Source organism: Orycteropus afer, unplaced genomic scaffold (genome assembly GCF_000298275.1).
Source record: "Orycteropus afer afer isolate SDZICR_OR568_19922 unplaced genomic scaffold, OryAfe1.0 scaffold00185, whole genome shotgun sequence".
NCBI lineage: Eukaryota > Metazoa > Chordata > Mammalia > Tubulidentata > Orycteropodidae > Orycteropus > Orycteropus afer.
Window position 1 is genome coordinate 6,514,858 of NW_006921772.1, and position 17,611 is coordinate 6,532,468.

Genomic DNA, 17,611 nt, shown 5'->3' on the forward strand with positions numbered 1-17,611 from the left:
ATGAGTAAGGCTGATTTTACTCTGATAATGCAGCTCTTGCCCAGTCCTACTTTGAGAGGTTTCTAAGCTAAGTGATTCATCTTTCTCCTCTGTATTGGACAATGTTTCTGGACTATTCATAAAGTTGCACAGTAATGTATCAGACAGTGTTTCTCTGCTATTCATAAGGTTTTCCCTGGTCAATTCTTTGAGGAGTGGATGGCCTCTCCTTCTTCCTAGTCTGTCTCAGTCTGCAAGCCAGGCTGATACCTGTGCAACAGGTGCACCACACTGGGTTTGAAACACCAGTGGCACAGTCTCAAGACTCACAGCAACACGTCACCACAGTAGGACAAACTGACAGACAAGTTTGTCTCCCTTAGCTGTTGGAAATGTATAGAACTGGGAAAATCAGCTTCAAAAGACCTCTTTCAAGTGCTGAACAGCAAAGATATCTCCTTAAGTACTAAGGTGTGCCTGACACAAGCCCTGGTATTTTCAAATCACTTCAAATGCATGTGAGAGCTGGGCAATGAAAAAGGAAGACTGAGAAAGAGTCAGTGCTTTTGAGGTGCGATGTTGGTGAAGAATGCTGAAAGTACCATGGAACTAATTAATCTGTCCTGGAAGAGCTGCAGATGGAATGCTCCTTGGAAGCGAGAATGGCCAAATTTCATCTCACCTACTTTGGTCATGTTGTCAGAATGGACCATTCCCTGGAGAAGGATATCATGCTTGGTAAAGTGGAGGGACAACAGAGAAGGGAAAGACCCTCGATGAGATGGATTGACACTGGCTGCAACGATGGGCTCAAGTATAGCAAAGATCGTGGGGCTGGCACAGGACTGAGTGGTGTTTTGTTCTGCTATACATGAGATCTCTATGAGTCAGAGATGGCTCAATGGCACCTGAGAACAACAACAACAACAAGCTAAAGCAAATGGAAGATTAATGATTATATGTAAAAACAAAGTGCAAACCAAAGATGGTTATCAGTATGGTTCATCATAACTTAAATATGTCACAAGGCAGGAACTAACTGTATTGTTCTAGTTTTTATTTTCTTTAATTTTAACCACTTTTTATATTTTATAATAAAAAGAAAAAAAATGGGGGAATATGCAGAACAGAATTTCAAATTCTCATGGACTCCACTCTCCAGAGCTATGGGAGCTGGATGAACCCTTCAAACTATCACTAAGATAATCTTTAAAATTTAAAACAAATGTATCCCCTGAAATCATCTTAAAACTTAACAGTGTTGTTATTGTTGTTGTTGTTAAGTGCCATCAAGTCAGCTCTGACTCATAGTGACCCTATGTAAACAGAATTTAATACTACTTGGTCATGCACCATCCTCACAATCCTTGCTATACCTGAGCCCATCGTGGCAGCCACTGTGTCAGTCCATCTCATTGAGGGTCTTTGCCTTTTTCACTGACCCTCCACTTAACAGAGCACAATATCTTTCTCCAAGGAATGGTCTCTTCTGACAACATGACTAAATGAGGTCAGACAGAATCTGACCATTCTTGCTTCCAAGGAGCATTCCAGTTGTACTTCTTCCAGAACAGATTTGTTCATTTTTCTGGTGGTCCATAGTATTTTCAGTATTCTTCACCAACATCACAATTCAACAGCATCAACTCTTCTTTTGTCTTCCTTATTCATTGTGTAGCTTTTACATGTATATGTGTTGTTGTGTTGTTGTTGTTATGTGCTGTCGAGTCGGGCCGACCCATAGCGACCCTCCTTGGGTTTCTGAGGCAGTATCACTACTGAAGTAGATTGCCCCATTTTCCTTCTGAGGAGTGGCTGGTGGGTTTGAACTGCCAGCCCTCTGGTTAGCAGTCAAGTGCCTTAGACATTGTGCTACCAGAGCTCCGAAGAGAGGGCCCAGCTACCTGGCAGGGAGTGGCCGGTGGGTTTGAACCGCCAGCCTTGGGTGTGGCAGCTGACTGCCCGAGGCCCTGAGGCCATCCCCGGGGGCCACATGTATATGAGGAAATTGAAAATATCATGCCTTGGGTCAGGCACAACTTAGTCATCTTAGTCATCTTAGTGACATCTTTGCTCTTCAACACTTTAAAAAAAGTCTTTTACAGCAGATTTGCCAGTGCAATACGATGTCTGATTTCTTGACTGTTGCTTCCATGGGTATTGATTGTGAATCCAAGTAAAATGAAATATTTGACAACTTCAAACTTTTATTTGTTCATCATGATGCTGCTTATTGGTACACTTATGAGGATTTTCATTTTCTTTATGTTAAAATGTAATCCATACTACAGACTGTAGTCTTTATCTTCTTCAGTGAGTGCTTCAAGTCATCTTCACTTTCAGCAAGCAAGATTGTGTCATTTGCATATCACTGGTTGTTAATGAGTTTTCCTCTAATCCTGTTGTCATGTTCTTTATATAGTCCAGCTTCTCCAATTGTTTGCTTAGCATACAGATTGAAAAAGTATGGTAAAAGATACAAATCTGATGCACACTCTTCTTGATTTTAAACCATGCAGTTTATCCTTGTCTGTTGGAATGACAGCCTCCGGGTCTATGTACAGGTCTCTCAGGAGCACAATGAAGTTTTAGATTTCCCATTCTTCTCAATGTTATCCATAATTTGTTATTATCCACACAGTTGAATGTCTTTGTATACCCAATAAAACACCAGTAAACATCTTTCTAGGATTCTTTGCTTTGAGCCAAGATCCATCTGACATCATCAGTGATAGCCCTCATTCCATGTCCTCTTCTGAATTCAGCTTACATTTCTGGAAGTTTCCTGTCAATATACTGCTGCAACCATTTTTAAATTATCTTCAGCAAAATTTTACTTGCCTGTGATATTAACAATGCTGTTTGATAGTTTCATCTTTCTGTTGGATCACCTTTCTTTGCAATGGGCACAAATATGGATCTCTTCCAGTGGGTTGATCAGCTAGCTATCTTCCAAATTACTTGGCATAGATGAATAAGTGCCTGTAGCACTGCATCCTCTTCTTGAAACTTCTCAATAAGTATTACATCAATTCCCAGAGACTTGTTTTTCACCAATTCCATCAGTGCAGCTTTGATGTCCTCCTTCAATACCATTGGTTCTTAATCACAGGTCACCTTCTGAAATAGTTGCACATCCAACATTTGTGTGTGTGTGTGTGCAATGACTTTGTGTATTCCTTCCATCTTCTTTTGATGCTTCCTGTGTCATTCAATATTTTGTCCATAGAATTTTTCAATATAGCAACTTGAGGCTTGAATTTTTTCTTCAGTTCTTTCAGCATGAGAAATGCTGAGTGTGTTCTTCCCTTTTGGTTTTCTAATCCAGGTCTCCACATTTCATTATAATTTACTTTGCCATCTCAAGCCACTCTGAAATCTTCTGTTCAACTCTTTTATCTCATCATTTCTTCCATTAGTTTTAGCTGCTCTCTATTCCTGTCTTTTTTATGACCTTTTGCTTTCTTCATGTATGATGTTCCTCATGTCATCCCACGACTCATCTGGTTTTGGGGTCATTGGTGTTCAGTGTGCCAAATCTATTCTTTATATGGTCATTAAATTCTGGTGGGATATAATCTAGGTCATATTTTGCTCTCATGGGCTTGTTTTAATTTTCTCCATCATCAATTTGAATTTGCATATGAGCAATTGCTGGTCTGTTTCACAGTCAGCTCCTGGCCCTGTTTTGGCTGAAGATAGTGAGCTTCCCCATTGCCTCTTTCCACAGATGTAGTCTATGTGATTCCTGTGTATTCCATCTGGTGAGATCCACATGTATAGCCACCATTTATAGACAAACAATAGTTTAGCTAAACTACTTTAAACTGTCTTTCTTGAGCATTATCCTTTTTTAAGAACTATTTATATCAGATCAAAGTGACAATAGAGACTCAAAAGATTAGATAGGAACCATAGAAGGGCAGTAAATTTGTATCAATGGGGGAAGGAACAACTCAGAAAAAGTGTGTGAGAATGGTTGCATGATTGAAGAATGTAATCAATGTCACTGAATTGTGCCTGTAGAAATGGTTGCATTGGTGTGTGTTTTGCTGTGTATGTTCTCAACAACAACACAATAATTTTTTTAACTGCATCACTAGGAAATTGGCTTCAGTACAGTCAAAACTCATAGACCTAATTTCCAACCTACATATTTTTTAATTTTAAAAACTATAAAACTAAAAAAGAATTCAGTATATTATTCCTTAGCTTCAGAAAACTTAATTTTTAAAAAGAAATTATCTGTTTAGTTTGGAGTAGTCCCCGTGTGATGCAAAAACTTAAGAATTTGGCTATTAACCAAACACTTGGAGGTTTTAGTCAACTAAGGCACCTCAGAAGAAAGAACTGGCAATCTGCTTCCAAAAGATCATTGCAGTTGAAAAGCCTATGGAGAACAGTTCTACTCTGAAACACATGGGACTTCCATTAGTCAGAATCAACTTCATGACTATTGGTGGTTTATTGGCTTTTTTTTTTTTTTTTTTTTTTTTTTTTTTTTTTTGCTTTTTATAGTTGAGAATGAAAGGATGGAATGGAGTACCTTTTTCCCTTCAGAAGAGCAAATTCTTCCATTTCTATTTATGAATAAAGCAATTTTTCTGCATGAGAGGTACCAAGGGGAACTAAAAGCTAATGTGTTCCCTCTGAACTTTGAGCAAACAGGTTAATTCTAATGTCCAGCCCTGAGTTATTTATAGGGAAACAGAAAGATGAGATGCCAGAGCTTTCTCTACTGCCCTTTAGAGAATATTACACATACTCAACTAGACTCAGGTGCATTTAAACATAGTTTAATGGGCAAGGCTGGTTAATTTGAAAAAATCTTTCTGGTTCTGAAGTGCTTGTCACTCCAAAGAGAAGTCAAGTACCCTAAAAGGACATGCATTTTACTAAACACTGCTTTAACTTTGCCTTAGTTTCATTGTTGCTAGTTTACTTTACATTTTCAGTGTGTCAACTTACCATTTTCCTTTTCACAGTCCACTTTTCTCCCTCAACCTCATGTGATGTTCTGATTCTGCAAGTGTACTTCTCAGCTGCTGTATTGCCAAAGAAAGTCTGGATTTCATCCAGTTGCTCTACCTGCAGAAAGATTCATGAAATTAATGACCTGGTAACAGTTTGCAGAGTTATATTAGCATCTAGTACAGATTTATGTTAGTGTTAAATTTTTATTTATTTATTTATTTGCTTGTTTGGTTTTTTAATATTGGACATTGAGATCCAACAATAGATTCCATGAGAAACAAAGTTTGGCATGTTCCTACTCTGTAGGATTATAAAATAATTTGGGGAATATTTTAAATATTAAGTAGAGCTATTCCTTAGCAAGATGTGTTTTAACACTTCTTTTTCAAAAATATTTAGAACATTATTTTTTCCAGAAAATATTTTAAGCTGTCCTTAAGTGTTTGGCACACCCTACCAAGTATTATAAGAGCATCATAAGTAATGGAACAACTTTACACTATGACTTAGTACATATGGCATCATAGTCAGACCCTCCTCAGTCTTGAACTGATTGGCCATGCTTATATAATGTCATAATTACATTGTTATAATGCAACTGTGTATGTATAAAGTCTAGTCATATATGATGGCAATGTGACAAGCCTGTCTAACACATACTACAGCCCATTTTACACATCATTTTGTAATGGAAATAACTTAGATATTTACTGAGTCAATTGGCCTCAGAAATGTGATAAAATTTCCTCACCCAATTGTTCACTTTAACCATTTACTTCTAGCTGACAGCACTCTTCATCAATAATTTAAAATGTAATTGTGTAGAAGTGGTAGAAGTTTGAAAATATTGTTGAAAAGTTCTGTTTTAAAAAAATATTGTTGAAAAGTTCTGTTTTGTATTTACAGGAAGAATTAATTCTCTGTGTACTCAGAATTTTGTCTTTTGAAGATTAATTAATTCCTAAATATTTCATTTTTACATGAACTTAGAGAAAGCTCCAAATCAGAGGAATATTCAGGTGGAAATGCTCCTTGAAACATTTCTCTTCTGCATAGATGTAAATGGTGCTTCTTGAAAATATTCTCATAGGTAAAATTTGACCTAATTACAAAATTTATTACAAGGGCTGAAAACATCTACTGAGAATAAGAATACACTGCCTCAGGCCATAAAATTAAGTAAATCATTCTCATGACAAATTTGTAACAAGGTCTGAAAATATCCAAGAAATAAATCATTGGGCTTTCATCTACATGAGATAAAAGCAATTAAAAAAATAGATAAATAAAAAAAAAACATCATCTAGTTTGGTTAAGGAAAAGTTTATTAAAAAAAAAAACAAAAAAATAAATAAAAAAAAAACATCATCTAGTTTGGTTAAGGAAAAGTTTATTACCAAGCCTAAAAAAAAGAAGAAGAAAAAAAAAAAAAACTCACTGCCTTTGAGTCAGATCCCTGCGGTGTACTGAATTACCTGGTATGGCTTTTCTAGCCATAAGTCTTTGTAAACTCTGTGGTGGAATTTGCTGTGAGCAACTGAGGAGCTCCTAATTTCAAAAGTATCCACCTGGGGTATTTCTGTTGGGAGTGGCACAAAGTAATGTTCTGGGAGGTTTGCTCTCTCTCAGGTGCTTAGAATTCTGATGTTATGTTTGACTAGTTTGGCCACTCTGCCAGGCTCAAAAGGAGGCCTCCTAGAGGCAGAAATCTCTCTGACTGCTGCCTGAGAAGGACGTGCTGCTGAAAGAGACACATGCTCCTGAGAGACACATGCTGCTGGGAAAGAATGCAAGAGACATGCATTGCTAAGAGAGACATTGAGGGACATGCACTACTGGGAGAGAGATTGTGAGAGACTATTGGATGAGAGACAGGGGTTGCTGAGAGAGACTGGGTGTTTTTCCTGAACTTGAATTGTAGCCTGGTGCTTCCCTAATAAACCCCATAATCTGTGAGTTCTGTGTGGCCGCTGCAGTGAATTATTGAACCCAGCGCAAAGGTGGTGAGTGCTGTGGAAGGAATGGTTGGTGTCAGGGTTGGTGAAAGGGCTGGAGACAGGCAGCATGTCTGGCCTCGCAAGAATAGGCCTTGGACTACTGATGGTGATTCTATCTTCCTCTTGTGGGGTTAGAGGAGGTTGGCAGATGTGGCCTCCTTGCCCCTTTAGCAAAACCCTACTTGAGTTTCCAAGGCAGTATCAGTACAGAAGCAGAGTGCCCATCTTCCTTCTGAGGAGTGGCTGGTGGGTTTGAACCCCCAGCCTCCTGGTTAGCAGTCAAATGCCTTGGACACTACGCCACCAGAGCTCTCACCCCATCTAAACAGCAGTCTTAAAGATAGGCTTTTCATTTTGTTCTCTTACTGGTGTCTCTGCCTCTGTGCTTGCTATCTACTGATTATCTACTGAATCTGAGTGATCTTTCTAAAATACAAATCACAGCATGTACATCTGCTACTTAAAATCTTTCTCTATACCTCAATGTTTTCAGGATAAAATGCATATATTCTAGCTGGTCATTTTCTACCCAGTCTCAGATCCTACTGTCTCCTCCCTCCCAACTTTCAGACCAAAATCTCTATTTATCAGCATGCTTTATCAGTTCCTACATCCTCAGTCTGCAACATCCACCTTCTTCTGCCTTCATGTGGTTAACTAAATCATCCAATAAATCAAGAATTGGTTTTTGTTTTTCTACACAGGGCCACAGAGTAAATATTTTGAACATTGCAGGCCATATGGTCTCTGCTACAACTACACAACTCTACCACTGCAGCATGAAAATACCTATAAACAATATAGGAGCTCTGGTAGCCTAGTGCCTAAGGCATTTGATTGCTAACCAGAAGGCTGGAGGTTCAAACCCACCAGCCACTCCTTGGAAGGAAGGTTGGGCAATCTACTTCTGTAGGATATCGCCTCAGAAACCCAAGGAGGGGTTGCTATGAGTCAGATCCCACTTGACAGCACATAACATCAACAACACAGACATTATGTAAGCACCATGATAAATGGTCCATTCAAAATAAACACAAAAATTGAATATCAAAAAATAAATCTAAGAAAGATATACAATAATTCTATTCAAAAATAAATTATAAAGTTAAATAATTTTTTAGTTTAAGATGGTAACTAAACAAAACAGAATAGGCAAGTCTAGGAAGCAGAGGTTCATGATAGAGATGGTATTACAAGGCATTGAGAAATATTCAAACAAGTCAACAAAAGGAGGTAGACAACTATACTTCCATGTAGGCAAAAAAAGTTTAAAGTGTTTTTCTTCTTGCTTCATTTACCAAATTAAATTTCAGCAAGGTTAAAGATCCAAATCTTAAAAAAATATTAGAGATGAAGAAGTAATTATACATATAGCCTTGGATGAAGGAAAGAAACTCTTGTTAAACATCTTTAAACAGCAGAAGCTAGAAAGAAAGTATTGACACATTTAACTACAATAGTATTTTAAAACTTCTGAATGGTAAAAATCCAGTCACTTATGAAATGTAAGTAATATACTGTTGTTGTTGTTTTGTGGCGTCGAGTCATCTCCGACTCATAGCAACCCCTCCTTGAGTTTCCGAGGCAGTATCACTATGGGAGTAGATTGCCAAACCTTCCTTCCAAGGAGTGGCTGATCGGTTTGAACCACCAGCCTTCTGGTTAGCAGTCAAGTGGCTTTGGCATTATGCCACAAGAGCTCCCAAGTAATATACTGGGAGGAAATATTTTTAATATATATAGCAGACATATATATAAAGTTCCCTTAAATCATTTGAAAAATAAACAACACATACACACACACATTCCCAATGGGAAAAAAAGGAGCATATATATAGAAATTATTCATAAAAATGTAATATGAATGTGCAATTAAATATATAAAGATATTTAACTTCAGTGGTAATGAGAAGAACACACATTTTAGCTAAAGAAATTTCTCTAGTGTCTGAGTCATTGACTTAGCAACATCTGCTCTGCTTGTATCCTCACTAAACCAGAGAGTGTATTAACACAGAAGACTCTCCCAAAATAGTCCAATAAATCTGAGAAGTGACTCAGGCAACTTAAAACCAAAATGAAGTTATGAGAAGCCGATATCCTGAATGTAAGTGACTCACAAGTTATGCCTGCCCCAAGTCCTCCCTACCAGGTATTGACCAGCAACAAAGATGAGTCTACAGCAGACAGAACCTACGTTCACTGCAAAGTTTTCAAAAGATTCTCTACAGACCAAAGAAATACCCTCTATCAAACTGCAACCTAGAGTTTTTTAAGAATTATGAGATATTGGGGGGGGGAGCAGGAAATGCCTGGTTATGCAGAGGGAAACCACCAAACCTAACATATAATAATATTACCCTCACAATTAAATAGACATAGTAAACAAAAAAGAAATAAACATAATTAACATGAGCCCAATCTTACCCATAATAAAAGAAACAAATTTCTGTGGTAGCTAGAAATTAGGAATAAATATATGTCATTTTTATTAATACTTAATATATTATCTATTTTAAACACTTTAAATTTCATTTCATTTGTATCTATAATCAATGCCCGCAGATGCACCCTTCTAGCCATTGTCCTCCATTCTGTGATGTATTCTAAATCCTACTATCCATGCCTGTTTGGGGTGGTGTGGTAGTTATGGTCAGGTATGGCAGCTGACCATACTTGGCTGGGCAGCTGGTAGTAGTCATTCCCTATAATGACTGGCAATAAGCTCTGTGGTGGGATTTGCCTTGAGCAACTGAGTAGCTGCTGATTGTTAAAGCCATCCACTTGGGTTATTTCTGTTGGAGCAACAGGTAGAATGAAACTTGAGACCTGCCTTGTTGGAGGGTATAATTCAAATCACCACCTTAGCTTCCTTGAGGGTCTACCTACAAATTTCCTGGGAAAGTTTACCCTCCTCTTGCTCTGGTTCTGTGTTTTGTCTCATTCTCATCTCATCCCTGGATTTGGGACAGCAGCCATCATCTGATTTGCTGATTGAGGTTCATCAAACCCCGAGAACTGGGAGAATCCTCCAGACCCACTCACAGACCTGGGACTCGCCAGCCTGCCAGCCTCCACCACTACTACGCGAGATGATCCTTTGGGTGTCTGTGAGTTCTGTGAGACATTACAGTGAAATACAGAACCTTAAGAAGGGGGAGCTTACTGGGAGGAAGAAGAGTAGTTAATGTCTGAAATGATGGAGTGGCACAGTAGTTTAGACATTTGGGACATCTTTAACTTCACCTCATGGGGACTGGCCTTGTCCTGATCTTTCTAAGAGGAATTGTTCAAGCATACATATAGTGAAAACTACTTCAAACTATATTTTTGTGTTTATATTTGGTTATTTTCTGTGTACTTATAAAAGGTACACACAAAAATATTTGTATGACACTGCAATTTGAAAAAAAATAGAGAAAAAAATAACAGACTATCCTACAAAATATCAAAGTTGGTTAATTCTGAGTAGTAACAACATGAATCATTTCAAAAATTTTTCTTTGTGCCCCTCTGTATGTTTTTTTAATTTTCTCTGCACCAAACATATTAATTTTTATAATCAGAAAAAAAGCAGCAAATAGATGCATATAAAGGATGATCTTAGCTAAGAGAAGTTTTACATATCTTAGAGAAATGGGCAGCCAGTATTATTTCAGAGGATAAAATACACCATGATGGAAGATCTTATTTCTTTCAGGATTTTTCTATTTGTTTGCTTCTTTTTTGTTTCTTTTATTTGTTTGTTTGTTTCATTGCTTTTCAACATCAAAAGTGTTTCATAACCGTGTACCATTGAAAATATTTGTAAATAGAGGACAATTTCTGGGACCTCTGGTGACATAGTGCCTAAGGCATTTGACTGCTAACCAGAAGGCTGGCAGTTCAAACCCACCAGCCACTCCTCAGAAGGAAGGTTGGGCAATCTACTGCTATAGCCTCTGTGATACTGCCTCAGAAACCCAAGGAGGGGTCACTATGAGTCAACGGCATTGGGGTGGGTTTGCTTTCTGCTTTGCAATCAATGAATTCACATTGATTGCCATCATGCTGGCTTGATTATCCTCTTCTCACAGCCCTAGGCTTTTTCTGAAAAAATGCCATTATAATATCCACAGCTAATAGTGGCTAAAGCACTTGACTGCTAACCAGAAGGCTGGTGGTTCAAACCCACCAGCCACTCCTCGGAAGGAAGGTTGGGCAATCCTACTTCCATAGTGATACTGCCTCGGAAACCCAAGGAGGGGTCGCTATGAGTCGGCGCCGACTCGACGGCACATTAACAACAACAACAACAACAATACTTTTACAACTGTTTTAAATTAATTTTTAAAATCACAGCAGCTAGTAGTCTCCACTTTTATCATGTGAGTGTTTTTTTGTTTGTTTGTTTGTTTCTTTGTTGTTCCTTTCCTTTTTTTCTAGTATTTATTTATTTGTTTGTTTGTTTATTTATTTATTTATTTGTTGCCTACAGTTTAATCACCAAAGAAGCAGAGACAAAGTCCTGGGATAGAAGATGAAATCTAATCAATCCATTTCCTCCCTAGGCTTCACCTCTAAGGATGTATCATTTTCTCCAGGCCCCTTCATTTTCAGTGCTGCTAGTTTGATGTTCTGCTAACTGATATCTTACTCTTCAGTAAATTAGAGGTGAGAAAGTATATGAACTGAAGCTATGGAGAGTATATCAAACATTCGATGGACTGGAACTGCCATCTGATTCTTACCAGCTCATTGAAGTGATTTAACTTAAAGCAGTGAGTTTTGGAGGAATTTGATTCCTTCATCAATGATAATGACAATTCATATGTATCTCACTGGACTGCTATGAAAAACTGAGTGAAATAGCTTAAATTGAGAGAATTCTGGAATACTAAGAAACACAAGCTAAAAAAAAAACAGTACTACTATTTGTGTAAATTCTACTTGTAAAATATAAAAATGGAGCTGTTATAAAAATAAAATATTTTAAAATGAAATATTTCCATATTTTATATGAAAATATAAAATAGAGCTAAATTCTTCTTCTAGAATATGCAAGAATATCTAGATAATATGCTTAGTTCCTTTAGGCTATGGCATAGTTTTAAAGCATTTGCTGAGTTCTGGGTCATCAACTTTCATTAAAGGATCATCAGTTGAAAATAATATGATTCAGGAAAATAACTTTAATTTCCATTGAGAGGAGGCCACTTCTTCTTCTTGGCTAGGACTATGAAATTAAACAGTGAATACCAGTACCAAGAATATTGGTAAGTAGTATGTGTGGGATAGTTGAATATAGTCCTCTGCTTTTTCTGATATCCATCCTTACAGGGGAAAAATGCAATATTTTTCAACATTTTTTATAAGAAATTTCTCTTATTTTGCCAATTTATAAGAGCTAATTAATTGAGGTCTTTTTTAAAAAAATATATGCAATATTGCAAGATTGTGTATGAATTAGTAATTATAAACAACCCAATAACAATAACAAAAACCAATAATCTATGAGTGAATACATAGATAGATACACAAGTGAACAGGTGGGAAAGGAGAATGGAACTATACTCATGAATATGTGTAGGTTTGACAGAAGTATTTCTACATATGTATTTATATATGCTGCCAATACATCAATGAATATAGTAGAGTATACAGGGGGAAGAGTTATGAAAACTTCTTAGCCATAACCAAAAACCCTGAGGAATGTGCTGCTGGGCTAGGGAACTCAAGATCATAGTCTCAGATGACATCAAGTTCAGTTAGAACAACATAGTCCATGACATAGTTGCATGGTGCAAGCCAAGCACTGGCAAGTGGATGTCAAGGAGACCAGGAGGTGAGCAGGACAGTTTGGGACAGCTAAGAGAGACAAACTTGTCTGTCAGTTTATCTTACGGTGGTAGCTTGTGTGTTGCTGTGAGATTGGAGGCTATGCCATCAATGTTTCAAATGCCAGCAGGGTTACCCATGGTGGACAGGCTTCAGTGGAGCTTCCAGGCTAAGACAGACTCAGAAGAAGGAAGAAGCCATTCACTTCTCAAAGAATTAGCCAGTGAAACCTTATAATAGCACTGAAACACCATCTGATATATATTATGGGAAAACTTTATGAATAGCCCCGAAACACTGTCCAATATACTGCTGGAAGATGAGCCCCTCAGGTCAGAAGGCACTCAAAATAGGACTGGGGAAGAGTTGCCTCCTTAAAGTAGAGCTGACCTTAATGATGTGGAAAGAGTAAAGCTTTTGGGACCTTCATTTGCTAATGCTGCACATCTCAAAATGAGAAGAAATAGCTGCAAACATCCATTAATAATCAGAACATGGAATGTATGAAGTATGAATCTAAGAAAATTGGAAGTTGTCAAAAATGAAAAGGAACACATAAAGATCAATATCTTAGGCATTAGTGAGCTGAAATGGACTGGTTTGGGGCATTTTGAATCAGACAATCATATGATCTACTATGCCAGGAATGACAAATCGAAAAGGAATGGCAGGACATTCACTATCACAAACAATGTATCCAGGTCTATCCTGAAATACAATGCTGCCAATGAAAGGATAATATCCATATGCTTACAAAGAAGACCAGTTAATACTACTATTATTCAAATTTAATGCACCAACCATCAAAGCCAAAGATAAGGAATTTGAAGATTTTTACCAGCTTCTGCAGTCTGAAATTGACCAAATATGCAATCAAGATGTGTTAATTATCACTGGTGACTGGAATGCAAAAATTGGAAACGAAGAATCACCAGTAGTTGGAAAATATGGCCTTAGTGATAGAAATGACACTGGAAATCGCATGATAGAATTTTGCAGGACCAATGACTTATTCATTGCAAATACCTTTTTTCAACAACACAAACAGCAGCTATACACGTGGACTTCACCAAATGGAGTACACAGGAACCAGGTTAACTAAATCTGTGACAAGAGGCAATGGAGAAGCACAATATCTTCAGCCAAAACTAGGCCAGGAGCTGAATGTGGAACAGACCATCAACTGCTCATATGCAAGTTCGAGATGAAGTTGAAGACAATTAAAACAAGTCCATGAAAGCCAAAATATTACCTTGATTATATTCCTTATGAATTTAGAGACCATCTAAAAAATAGATTGGATGCATTGAACACAATCACCTAAAACCCCAGAGGAATTGTTAGATGAGATCAAGAACATCATCTATGAAGAAAGCAAAAGGTCTTTAAAAAGACAGGAAAGGAAGAAAAGACCAAAATGAATGTCAGAAGAGACTCTGAAATTGGCCCTTGAATGGAGAGTAGCAAAAGCAAATGGAAGATAAGCAAATGGAAGATGAAAGAGCTACACAGAAGATTTCAAGAACAGCTCAAGAAGTCAAAATAAATTATTACAATGAAATGTGCAAAGACTTGGGGTTAGAAAACCAAAAAGAAAGAAAACGCTCAATATTTCTCAAGCTGAAAGAACTGAGGAAAAAAATTAAGTCTCTAATTGCAATATTGAAAGATTCCATGGGCAATATGTTGAATGACGCAGGAAACATCAAAAGAAGATGGATGGAATACACAGTCACTGTACCAAAAAGAATTGGTAGATGATCATCCATTTCAGGAGGTGGCATATGATCAAGAACCAATAATATTGAAGGAAGAAGTTGAAGCTCCACTGAAGGAAGTGGCTAAAAACAAGGCTCCAGGAATGGGTGGATACCCATTGAGATGTTTCAATAAACGGATGCCACGCTGGAGGCATTCACTAGTCTATGCCAAGAGATTTGAAAGATAGCTACCAGGCCAACTGACTGGAAGAGATCCATAGTTGTACCCATACCAAAGAAAGATATCCCACAGCATGTGGAAATTATCGAACAATATCATTGATATCACATGCAAGTAAACTCTCACTGAAGATAATTCAAAAATGATCGCAGCAGTATATTGACAGAGAACTTCCAGAAATGCAAGCTGGATTCAGAAGAGGAATATCAGAACAAGGAATATCATTGCTGATGTCAGATGGATCTTTGCTGAAAGCAAAGAATACTAGAAAGATGTTTACTTGTGTGTTATTGACTATGCAAAAGCATTTGATTATGTGGATCATAACAAATTGTGGACAATATTAAGAAGAGTGGGAATTCCAGAACACTTAATTGTGCTCATGAGGAACCTGTACATATACCAGGAGGCTGTCTGTCATTCGAACAGAACCAGAGGATATTCTATGGTTTAAAACCAGGAAAGGAGTGCATCAGAGTTGTATCCTTTCACCATAGTTATTCAATCTGTATGCTGAGCAAATAATCTGAGAATATGGACTCTATGAAGAAGAAAGTAGCATCAGGATTGGAGGAAGAATCATTAACAACCTGCGATACACTGATGACACAACTTTGCTTGCTGAAAGTGAGGATGTTTTGAAGCACTTACTGATGAAGGTTAAAGACTACAGTCTTTAATATGGGTTAAACAAAAATCCTCACGACTGGATCAATAAACAGCATCATGATAAATGGAGAGAAGATTGAAGTTGTCAAAGACTTCATATTACTTGGTTCTACAATCAATCCCAATGGAAGCAGCAGTCAAGACATCAAAAGATGTATTGCACTAGACAACTCTGTTCCAAAAGGCCTCTTTCAAGTGCTGAAGAGCAAAGATATCTCCTTAAAGATTAAGATGTGCCTAACCCAAGCCATGGTATTTTTCAATTACCTCTTATGCATGTGAGTGCTGGACAGTGAATAAGGAAGACTGAAGAAGAGTTGATGCTTTTGAGTTGTGGTGTTGGCAAAGAATGCTGAAAGTACTGTGGACTGCTAAAAGAACTAACAAATCTGTCCTGGAAGAAGTGCAGCTGGAATGCTCCTTGAAAGTGAGAATGGCCAGACTTCATCTCACCTACTTTGGTCATATTGTCATAAGGGACTGTTCTCTGGAGAAGGATGTCATGCTTGGTAAAGTGGAGGGTCAATGGAAAAGGAGAAGGCCCTCAACAAGATGGATTGACACAGTGGCTGCAGTGATGGGCTCAGATCTGAGTAGAGTAGGGATGGTGAGGCTGTCACAGGACTGGACAGTGTTTTGTTCTGTTGTACATAAGGTCTCTATGAGTAGGAGACGACTCGTCAGCACATAACAGCAACAACAGTCCACAAAAACAGTTTTCTACATCCTACTTTGGTTAGTAGCAACTGGGATCTTAAAACCTTGCAAGTGGTTATACAAGGCCCAACTATTGGTTTCTCCCCATCCAGAGCAAAGAAGAGTGAAGAAAATCAAAGACACATGGAAATAATTAGTCCAAAGGACTAAAGGAATACACAAACTTCAGCATCCACAACCCTAAGACCAGAAGAACTAGATAATTCCCTGCTACCACCACCAACTTCTCTGAAAGAGATCACATTAGAAGGTCCTGAATACAATGGAGAAAATATGGAGCAAAACTAAAAATTGTAAGAAAAACCAGGTTTACTGGTTGAATAGAGACTGGTAAAAACCCCCAAGAATATGCCCTTGGTCACCCTTCAGAGCTTGAACTGAACTCACTCCTATAGCTGAATTTTCAGTCAAACAATTGACAGATCTACAAGTGAACAAAAATTTTAGGAAAAGTTTATGACACTCCTTAGAACAATCAACGAGTCAAGATCAAAAGGGCAGCATTTGCTCAAGGACAAAGTTCAAAAGGCAGGAAGGGTTAGGAGAGAAGGAGGAATGGAAACAAGGAGGATATGGAACGAGTTATGTTACATTGATTAGATTGCAATTAATGACATGAAACAAAATGTGTATTAATTTTTAATGGAAAACTCATTTCCTCTATAAACTTTCACCCAAATCACAATAAATAAGAAAATTTTTAAAGAATACATAACCAATAATATCTGTAATTTGTTTGTCTTTAAAAGAACATATTATCCAAGATTCTTTGCTATTCATAAGGTTTTTCCTGGCCAATTCTTTGAGAAGTGGATGGCCTCTTCCTTCTTCTTAGTCTGTCTCAGTCTGTAAGCTGGGCTGATACCTGTGCACCATGTGCATTCTGCTGGGTTTGAAACACCATTAGCTCAGCCTCAAAACTCACATCAACATGTCACCACAGTAGGACAAACCAACAGACAAGTTTGTCTCCCTGTTGGAAACCTCTCATACCACCCTTACCTGGGTCCCTGCAGCTGACTCCTCCTCTGTCCAAATTCCTGGGCATTTTAATCCCCTTTCTCCTGCTCTCCCGCCCTGCTGCTTTGATCGTGCCTGAGTTCCCTCTCTTTACCTGGAACCCTGTGGCTGATTGCTCCTCTGTGTGGGTTACTGGCTTTTAATCCCCCTTTTCCCATTCTCCCACCTTGCTGCTTTGGGCGTGCCTGAGTTCCCTCTCCTCACCTGCATCCCTGTGGCTGACTACTCCCCTGTCCAGGTTTCTGGCTTTTAATCCCCTTTCTCCTGTATTAGACCATGTGTAGCATTGGGAAAGTCAACCACAAAGGAACTGTTTCAAGTGCTGAGGAGCAGGGATGTCTCCTTGAGGACTAAGGTACACCTGACACAAGCCATGATATTTCCAATTGCCTCATATGCATGTGAGAACTGGACAATGAATAAGGAAGACTGAAGAAGAGTTAATGCTTTTGAGTTGTGGTGCTGGTGAAGAATGCTGAAAGTACCATGGACTGCTA